Source organism: Cherax quadricarinatus, chromosome 52 (genome assembly GCF_038502225.1).
Source record: "Cherax quadricarinatus isolate ZL_2023a chromosome 52, ASM3850222v1, whole genome shotgun sequence".
In the NCBI taxonomy this organism is placed as follows: Eukaryota; Metazoa; Arthropoda; class Malacostraca; order Decapoda; family Parastacidae; genus Cherax; species Cherax quadricarinatus.
In genome coordinates this window covers 27,214,662-27,224,424 of record NC_091343.1, presented here as the reverse complement: position 1 = coordinate 27,224,424, position 9,763 = coordinate 27,214,662, and the positions used below count along the sequence as shown (strand labels likewise).

Sequence of the window (9,763 nt, the reverse complement as noted above, 5' to 3'; positions counted from 1 at the left end):
CAGAATCTCCCAAGAGCACAGTGTCATCAGCAAAGAGCAACTGTGACAACTCCCACTTTATGTGTGATTCTTTATCTTTTAACTCCACGCCTCTTGTCAAGACCCTCGCATTTACTTCTCTTACAACCCCATCTATAAATATATTAAACAACCACGGTGACATCACACATCCTTGTCTAAGGCCTACTATTACTGGGAAATAATTTCCCTCTTTCCTATGCACTCTAACTTGAGCCTCACTATCCTCGTAAAAACGCTTCACTGCTTTCAATAACCTACCTCCTACTCCATACACCTGCAACATCTGCCACATTGACCCCCTATCCACCCTGTCATACGCTTTTTCCAAATCCATAAATGCCACAAAGACCTCTTTAGCCTTATCTAAATACTGTTCACTTATATATATATATATATTATATTTATATATATATATATATATATATATATATATATATATATATATATATATATATATATATATATATATATATATTAATATAATATGTGTGTGTGTGTGTGTGTGTGTGTGTGTGTGTGTGTGTGTGTGTGTGTGTGTGTGCAGATGTCTGATGGATGTCAAAATCGTCCTGATTGAGCCACTATGCTACCCTGGAAGGATGGAAAGCAGATTGCCTGGGACTACACCTGTGCTGCCACATTGGCAGACACCTACTTGCCATTCTCCGAAGCTGAAGGGGGTGGAGCTGCCAGCCACAGGGAGACCCAGAAGATGCAAATATGAAGACCTTCCCCTTGTTATAACTTCATCCCAATAGGGTCGGAGACCCTTGGAGCATTGGGCAAGTGTGCTCTAAAGTTCCTCAAAGAGCTGGGTGGAAAGATCGTCATAGAAACCAAGGGCCACAGAGCGACCAGCTGCCTCTTTCAGAGACTCAGTGTTGCGATCCAGAGAGGAAATGCTTGCAGCATTCTGGGCACGCTGCCCACTGCCGGGGAGCTGGACGAAGTATTCGAGATGCAGCTCTGAGTTGTTATCTATGTTGTTTTACTTTCTATTGTGCTTTTGTGAATGTTTTGCCAATGAATTTTGTCTTTAAAGAAAGTATCTATAAAATATAGGGGGTGGTAGGAGAAAACAATTTTCAACAGCTTCAGGGAGAACCTTGAGTTTTCACTGAAGCAAATTTATTCTTTTCTCTGACGATGAGGGTCCTTAGGACAGTTCTAGAGGTGGTACCTTGAAATATATATGTATATATATATATATATATAAATATATATATATATATATATATGTATATATATATATATATATATATATATATATATATATATATATATATATATATATATATATATATATATGTATGTATATATGTGTGTGTGTGTGTGTGTGTGTGTGTGTGTGTGTGTGTGTGTGTGTGTGTGTGTGTGTGTGTGTGTGTGTGTGTGTGTGTGTGTGTGTGTGTGTGTGTGTGTGTGAGTAAATAGTGGAACTTATGGTCACGAACAAATCGGTTCGTGACCAGAAAATCTGCCAAATTTTTGCATTTGGTTGCGAACACAGAATCAGGTGCCGAATAAACACAGCCGAGCCAGTTTTCACATTCCTGGTCTTTTTTTTTTTTTGTTTCACACGCCAATTTTCCCCACTTTCTGTTTTTTGTGTACACCTGGCCTTGTAGTCAGTCTCGGTCAGACGTGCAGTCATTCACTGTGAACTCCTTGTTTTGTGTTTCGAGTGTTTTTGAATTCATTTTGCAGTTAACCATAGAAGTGAAGAAGGAAATTAATGAAAAGTATGAGCACGGTGTGCATTACAGATCTTGCTGTGGAACTCAAGAAGCCGAAGTGTACGATCTCGACTATTCTGAAGCAGAGAGCAGCTATTAAAGCAACTAATGTTGCTAAGGCAGTTACGATGTTAACCAAGCAGAGGCCTCAAGTGCTGGAAGAGTTTGATAAACTGTTGCTAATGTGGTTCAACGAGAAGTAACTTGCAGGTGATAGTGTAAGTGAGGCGATCATTTGCGAGAAAGCCAGGAAGATACACAGTGAGTTGAGGCAGAATTACCCTTCAATGAGTGCAGAAAGTGATGAATTTAAATCCAGCAGAGGATGGTTGGAAGAGTTTCGTAAGAGAAATCGCATTCATAGTGTGGTAAGGCATGGAGAGGCTGCTTGTTCTGACGCTGCTGTGGTATAATTAACTATTTTTCTGATTAAAAATCTTAGAAAAACAATATTTACATACACTTCATAGGGGACTGGAATGGATGAATCGTATTTACATACAATCAAATGGGAAAATCAGGTTCGGGTCACGACCAAATCGGCTCGCGACCAGAGCTACCAGCTACAAGTACTGATCAACCTGCGGGACGGCAGCACCAATAATATATCCTACAAGGCAGCTTTCAATGATGTCTGGCCTCACGACAGGATATGGTGGTAAATAAACTCTCGAAACCGGTCACAGGTATGCACAGCTATATCTGCCCATTTAAACAGTGTAACATAATTGATGTCATATTACCCACATCAATTTTTCTGAACTATAAGTATGAAATCATTCGTAGTACCCTGTTTAAGTATATTATGTGACTGCTTTTTGAATGTTGTGTATGTTCACCCATCAGTAAAATGGGTACCTGGGTGTTAGTGGACTGGTGTGGGTCTCATCCTGGGACAAAACTTACCTAATTTGCCCGAAATGCTCAGCATAACAAGTGGCTTTCTATATAATACTGTCACTGATGTCAGCTAGGCTAGTATACCTTGTACAAGTACCAGTAGAAATATTATTATTATTATTATTATTATTATTATTATTATTATTATTATTATTATTATTATTATTATTATTATTATTATTATTATTATTATTATTATTACTATTACTATTTTTATTATTATAATAATTATTAATATTATTATTAATATTATTATTATTATTATTATAGTTATACCGGTTTACGGGTTGAGTCAGGCAGCTAGACGGTGATTATAGTGCCAGTGATCATACACAGTGATGCATAAGACATAAATGGGGTAATATTCCGCCACAATATTGATGCTGAGCTGTTGCCATCCTGGGCCTCTCTCAGAGAGCGCATGCGGTGGTGCGCGACTCACTCACTAACCCTCACATACTTGCCTTCAAAATTATTTTTATCTCGTCTACGGATCACCTATTACTAACCCAGTTTCAAAATGTATCATTCTTAATGTTCAACAATGATAGTAACCTGATAAAACTTAAGGTTTATAACTATATATAGGACATAAATTTTAGACTGTGAGATTTAGGCTAGAGTGTTATTGTAGGGGATGAGGGAGGAGCAGCATCCCGGTGCCCTGAGACCGAACCAGTTAGGTTCTTCCCTTCTTAGTGATGGAGTGTGCAGCGCCCTGACAAGTATTACAAGATAAAAAAAAAACTGTATAAAACATTATTTAGCTTGTAACATTCATGATCAATAATCTGAAATTCCTTGAACAATGTGAAAAGACTTCAGTTGTTCATTTATAATACAGACTGAGGGACTCGAGACAAGTGTCTAAGTTTATTGCCTGACATTATTCCGTATGTCAGGGAAATGTTTTCTCGGACTCTGTTATTGATTTGTTGCCTCGACTTGTTTTATCACATCTTTCTTTATAGTCACCCAAGTTATTAAAGAAAGATAAATGAGATAAAAATGATTAAAAACTTGAAATTGATAAATATTAGGAATATCAAAATAATACTTGTAAACTTGACTTGTTTCGGAGTTGTCTGATCCTGGAAAGGTATCCCCTGTATTCCATTACCCGAGCATCATGAATCTGATTGATCAGAGAAAGGTATCCCAATATCCCATAACCCCGATGTTGTGTATACCAATAAACAGAGAAAGGTATCCCAGTATCCCTTAACCCCGATGTTGTGTATGTCAATATTCATAGAAAGGTATCCCAGTATCCCTTAACCCCGATGTTGTGTATGTCAATATTCAGAGAAAGGTATCCCAGTATCCCTTAACCCCGATGTTGTGTATGTCAATATTCAGAGAAAGGTATCCCCCGTATTCCATTACCCGAGCATCATGAATCTGATTGATCAGAGAAAGGTATCCCAATATCCCATAACCCCTATGTTGTGTATGTCAATATTCAGAGAAAGGTATCCCAGTATTCCTTAACCCCGATGTTATGTATGCCAATATTCAGAGAAAGGTATCCCAGTATCCCTTAACCCCGATGTTGCTTATGTCAATAATCAGAGAAAGGTATCCCAGTATCCCATAACTCCAATGTCAGGTATGTCAGTAATCAGAGAAAAGTATCCCAGTATCCCTTAACCCCGATGATGTTTATGTCAATAATCAGAGAAAGGTATCCCAGTATCCCATAACCCCAATGTCAGGTATGTCAGCAATCAGAGAAAGGTATCCCGTTATATACCTCTACGATCCGAAACAGGCATCCCAGTATCTCACAACCCAGCACCTGCATCCCAGTATCTCACAACCCAGCACCTGCATCTCGCTGCATGCAGCAGGAATACTGCAAGTCTATCATTCTAATGAAGCATAATATATATAAATAAATTATATGCATGTATGAGCGCACTTTAATAAGTACGGATTTATCTTTATGCATATATGCATGATATGCATATGTATACATGTGCAAATGTAAAGGTACGCTTATGTTAGTGTATGTGTGTGTGTACTCACCTAGTTGCTCACCTAGTTGTGGTTGCGGGGGTCGAGTCGCAGCTCCTTGCCCCGCCTCTTAAACTGGCCGCTACCCGTTCATTCTTCCCGCTCCGTGAGCTTTATCATACCTCTTCTTAAAGCTATGTATGGATCCTGCCTCCACTAGACTACCCAGGCTATTCCACTTCCTGACAACTCTGTGACTGAAAAATTACTTAATAACATCCCTGTCGTTCATCTGAGTCTTGAGCTTCCAACTGTAACCCCTTGTTGCTGTGTCCCGTCTCTGGAACATCCTGTCTCTGTCCACCTTGTCTATACCTCTCAGTATTTTATATGTAGTTATCATATCCCCCTAACTCTCCTGTCTTCCAGTGTCGTCACGTCGATTTCCTTTAACCTCTCCTCGTAGGACATACCCCTTAGCTACGGGACTAGACTTGCTGCAAACCTTTGCACTTTTTATAGTTTCCTTACATGCTTGGCTAAGTGAGGGTTCCAAACTGGCGCTGCATTTTCCAATATGGGCCTAACGTACACAGTGTACGGGGTCCTGAAGGACTCCTTATTTAGATGTCAGAATGCTGTTGTTAGGTTTGCCAGGCGCCCATATGCTGCAGCAGTTATTTGGTTGATGTGCGCCTCAGGAGATGTTCCCGGTGTTATACTCACACCAAGATCTTTTTCCTTGAGTGAGGTTTGTAGGCTCTGGTCCCCTAGACTGTACTCTGTCTGTGGTTTCTTTGCCCTTCCCCAATCTTCATGACTTTGAAGTTGGTGGGGTTGAACTCCAGGAGCCAGTTTCTGGACCAGGCCTGCAGACTGTCCAGATCCCTCTGTAGTTTTGCCTCATCTTCGTCCGATTGAATTCTTCTCATCAACTTCACATCATCTGCAAACAGGGACACTTCAGAGTGTATTCCTTCCGTCATGTCGTTCACAAATACCAGAAACAGCACCGGTTCTAGAACTGATTCCTGTGACACCCCACTCGTTATCGGCGCCCACTCTGACACCTCGCCACGTACCATGATTCGCTATTGTCTTCCTGATAGGTATTCCCTGATCTACTGTAGTGCCTTCCATGTTATCCCTGCCTGGTCCTCCAGCTTACACACTAATCTCTTGTGTGGAACTGTGTCAAATGCCTTCTTACAGCCCAAGAAAATGCGGTCTACCCACCTGTCTCTCTGTTGTTTTACTGCTGTCACCCTGTCATAGAACTCCAGTAGGCTTGTGACACAGGATTTCCCGTCCCTGAAGCCATGCTCGCTGTCGTTGATAAGCTCATTCCTTTCTAGGTGCTCCACCACTCTTCTCTTGATAACTTTCTCCATGACCTTGTGTACTATACACGTCAGTGACACTGGTCTGTAGTTTAATGCATCGAGTCTGTCTCCTTTTTTTAAAAACTGGGACTACATTTGCTGTCTTCCACACTTCCGGTAGTCTTCCTGTTTCGATAGATGTGGTTGAAGATAGTTGTTAGTGGTACACAAAGAGCCTCTCTTCCCTCTCTCAGTACCCATGGAGAGATGTTATCCAGCCCTATCGCCTTTGAGGTATCTAGCTCTTCACTTCTTCCTCGGTTGTATGTATTGTGTCCAACACTTGATGGTGTACCCCACCTCTCTGCCTTTATGGAGTCCTTTCTATCTTCTTTGAATCACCTGTTGAGCTCCTCACATACTTCATGGTCGTTTTTTGTGACCTCCCCTCCTTCCTTCCTCAGCCTGATTACTTGGTCCTTGACTGTTGTTTTCCTCTTGATGTGGCTGTACAAGTTTTGGGTCAGATTTGGCTTTCGGTGCTATATCATTTTCATATTGTCGTTGGGCCTCCCGTCTTACCTGTGCATATTCATTTCTGGCTCTATGACTGCTCTCCTTATTCTCCTGGGTCTTTTGCCTTCTATACTTCTTCCATTCCCTAGCACACATGGTTTTGGCCTCCACGGGCTCATCTTGGATTTTTCATTATTCCTGTTACCCTTGGGTACAAACCTCTCCTCAGCTTCCTTCCATATTTTTGTCATATATTCCATCATCTCGTCTACTGACTTCCTTGCCAGTTTTTTGTCCCACTGTTCCCCATTGAGCAAGTTCTTCATGCTTGTGTAGTCCCCTTTCTTGTAGTTTGGCTTCATTCATCCAGCCCTTCCTGCTTCCCCCCTCCACTTGCAGCTCTACTATGTATTCTAAGCTTAAAACCACATGATCACTGGCCCCCAGGGGTCTTTCATATATGTCCTAAATATCTGCACTACTGGAGTTGAATACTAGGTTCAGTCTCGCTGATTTATCCTCTCCTTTCTCTCTGATAGTATCCCTTACGTGTTGGTACATGAGGTTTTTGAGTACCACCTCCATCATCTTAGCCCTCCACGTTTCTTGGCCACCATGTGGATCCAAGTTCTCCCAATCGATCTCTTAGTGGTTGAAGTCACCCATGATCAGTGGCTTCGCCCTGCTTGCATGAGCCCTTCTGGCCACTTCATCCAGTGTGTCAGCCATTGCTCTATTACTTTCATCATACTCTTGCCTTGGCCTCCTGTAGTGGGTTATACATTACACCAATTATCACCTGGGGCCTCCAGACTGCAGCATTAGTATTATGTAATCTCTTGCTTCTCTTCTGTCTCCTCTCTCCAGCTCATCAAAATCATATTGGTTTTTGATCAGCAGTGCCACTCCTCCACCCCCTCTGAAAGATGCCATCTCTTATCATCCCTATGAGCTTGGTTTCTGTAAGGGCTATGATGTCCGGTGATGCCTCTTTGACTCTTTCAAGTCACTCCTCCCATTTATTTGTTATACCATCAGCGTTGGTGTACCATACCTTCAGTTTCCTCTCCAGCACTGTGTTTTGGGGGTCTGTGAGGGTGGGGGACCTGGCAATGTACTGTATGATTCTACAGCGTGTGAGGTGGGGGCAGTGAGTGTGGATTGTGGTCAGTGTTGGGATAACGTGATTGGTTGTAGGGTTCTGGGGGTGGTTCTGTGTGCTTGCCCTTGTTGCTCTGCCCTGCTCTGGTTGTCGTTTGCTGATTGTGTCCTTTTCTGTCCTCCTAGCTCCTTTTGCTTTTGTGTCCTCTCCCTCAGCTGCTGTCATTCTGTTTTTGTTCTGTCTCGGTCTAGGAACACCCACTTGTATGCTGACTAATCCTTCAACTTCGGTTTCTCTTGGAGGATCCTGTTCCGCATTGTGTCCTGAAAATCAGCTTGATTGGCCGTTTTCTCCCCTTTAGGTACCCCCATATTCTCTGAAAAATTAAAAATGCTTCTTCTTCTCCTACAACCACTTTTCCAATTTCACACAAAGCTCTGTCTCCATTTTTGCAGTAAGCTCTCCTAGTTTTCTCTCCCACTCTTATTCCATCTTTTTGCATTGCTCTTCCATCCATTCTTCCCTACCAGAACCAATCCCCTGTGTGTGTGTGTGTGTGTGTGCATGTGTGTGTGCATATGTGTGTGCATGTGTGTGTGTGTGTGTGTGTGTGTGTGTGTGTGTGTGTGTGTGTGTGTGTGTGTGTGTGTGTGTATGTGTGTGTACTCACCTATTTGTACTCACCTATTTGTGGTTGCAGGGGTCGAGTCACAGCTCCTGGCCCCGCCTCTTCGCTGATTGCTACTAGGTCCTCTCTCTCCCTGCCCCATGAGCTCTATCATACCTCGCCTTAAAACTATGTATGGTTCCCGCCTCCACTACGTCACTTTCTAGGCTATTCCACTGCCTGACTACTCTATGACTGAAGAAATACTTCCTAACATCCCTTTGATTCATCTGAGTCTTCAACTTCCAATTGTGACCTCTTGTGTCTGTGTCCCTTCTCTGGAACATCCCGTGTTTGTCCACCTTGTCTATTCCGCGCAGTATTTTATATGTCGTTATCATGTCTCCCCTGACCCTCCTGTCCTTCAGTGTCGTCAGGCCGATTTCCCTCAACCTTTCTTCGTAGGACAATCCCCGTAGCTCTTGGACTAGTCTTGTTGCAAACCTTTGCACTTTCTCTAATTTCTTGACGTGCTTGACTAGGCGTGGATTCCAAACTGGTGCTGCATACTCCTGTATGGGCCTGACGTAAATGGCATACAGAGTCTTAAACAAATCCTTACTGAGGTATCGGAACGCTATCCGTAGGTTTGCCAGGCGCCCGTATGCTGCAGCAGTTATCTGATTAATGTGCGCCTCAGGAGATATGCTCGGTGTTATGCTCACCCCCAGATCTTTTTCCTTGAGTGAGGTTTGCAGTCTTCGGCCATCTAAACTATATTGTGTCTGCGGTCTTCTTTGCCCTTCCCCAATCTTCATGACTTTGCATTTGGCAGGGTTAAATTCAAGGAGCCAGTTGCTGGACCAGGCTTGTAGCCTGTCCAGGTCTCTTTGTAGTCCTGCCTGATCCTCATCCGATTTGATTCTTCTCATTAACTTCACATCATCTGCAAACAAGGACACTTCTGAGTCGATCCCTTCCGTTATGTCGTTCACATATAACAAGAACAGCACAGGGCCTAGGTCTGACCCCTGTGGAACCTCGCTTGTCACAGGCGCCCACTCTGACACCTCGTCGCATACCATGACTCGTCGTTACCTCCCTGTCAAATATTCTCTGATCCATTGCAGTGCCTTTCCTGTTATGTGTGCCTGATCCTCTAGCTTTTGCAGTAACCTCTTGTGAGGAACTGTGTCAAAGGCCTTCTTGCAGTCCAAAAATATGCAGTCGATCCACCCCTCTCTCTCTTGTCATACTTCTGTCACCTTGTCATAAAACTCTAGTAGGTTTGTGACACAGGATTTTCCTTCCCTGAAACCGTGCTGGTTGTCAATTATACACTTGTTTCTTTCCAGGTGCACCACCACTCTCCTCCTGATGATCTTCTCCATGACCTTGCACATTATACACGTTAGTGATTCAGGTCTGTAGTTTAGTGCCTCATGTCTGTCTCCCTTTTTAAAAATTGGGACTACATTTGCCATTTTCCATACCTCAGGGAGTTGCCCAGTTTCAAATGATGTGTTGAAGATCTTTGTTAATGGCTCACACAATATCTCTGCTCCCTCTTTAAGGACCCATGGAGAGATGTTGTCTGGTCCCA

At 42.7% G+C, this 9,763-nt stretch overlaps 1 protein-coding gene across 1 annotated transcript in view; it reads left to right on the top strand.

The window, feature by feature from the left end:
* The first annotated feature begins 3,343 nt into the window (after nucleotides 1–3,343).
* Nucleotides 3,344–9,763, top strand: part of LOC128696898 (protein unc-80 homolog) — a 1,079,316-nt gene continuing 1,072,896 nt past the window's right edge. The window contains exon 1 of the mRNA XM_070095999.1: nucleotides 3,344–3,382. The gene's annotated coding sequence lies outside the window, so the exon portion shown is untranslated. The remainder of the gene's footprint in view (nucleotides 3,383–9,763) is intronic.